General features: G+C 52.0%; 1 pseudogene; it reads right to left on the minus strand.

The window, feature by feature from the left end:
- Window positions 1-227: 227 nt before the first annotated feature.
- LOC119462936 (U2 spliceosomal RNA) lies at window positions 228-318 on the minus strand (annotated as a pseudogene).
- Between the last annotated feature and the right edge of the window lie 441 nt (window positions 319-759).

Here is a 759-nt window from a genome sequence, read left to right on the forward strand (position 1 = left end):
GCTGTGTTCTAAAGAAGCGCCACACCACGTCGAGCAAGTCACCGCAGGGCAACGCTGCGCTGCACGTGCCCACACCACGTGCGGACAGACCCGCGGCTCGTGCTCGAGAATCGGATAAATGGCACGCGACAGGAGGTGACGAAGAGGAGAACGACGCTCGAAGGCGGTTCTAGGGGCGACGCACCTTAGGGCTTGCCCGTCCGTCCACGTTGTGCGTGCTCTTGCGTGGGCCGATCCCGGAGATAGTGCAATACCGGGCCGACCCGCGGTGGAGGTGAAGCAGCCTTCAAGCACTCCACCAACTTCCAAAAATAAGATCTCGACCTACCAATAACGAGCCAACGGCGAACGCGCTGCAATAAAACTATGATGGAACCGTCGACATGACAGTGTACTTGGCCCTCCCGAGGCAACGTAGAAAAGTACATCAATCTAGCCATGCGCGAATACGAAACAAAGTACAAGAACAACCCCTTCGTACTTGTTGGACACTTCATCGTAGACATCACGGAGAGAGACTGGCTTGTGCAGTATATGACGTCTCGATACGCTCTACGATGCATTTCGTATGACTGTAAACAACCAACAACCACCAGGGGAACGTAGATAGACCTTGTCTTTGCCAATTCCGGCTAGATCCGATAGAAAAATATTGGCTCTACATTTCACGGACCACAAAGCAGTGATAATGAAGGTAAAACGGAATCCAGAACTCAACACGACTTACGAGTTATGACAAATAAAACATTTCACACCAGC

The sequence above is a fragment of the Dermacentor silvarum genome, chromosome 8 (genome assembly GCF_013339745.2).
Source record: "Dermacentor silvarum isolate Dsil-2018 chromosome 8, BIME_Dsil_1.4, whole genome shotgun sequence".
NCBI lineage: Eukaryota > Metazoa > Arthropoda > Arachnida > Ixodida > Ixodidae > Dermacentor > Dermacentor silvarum.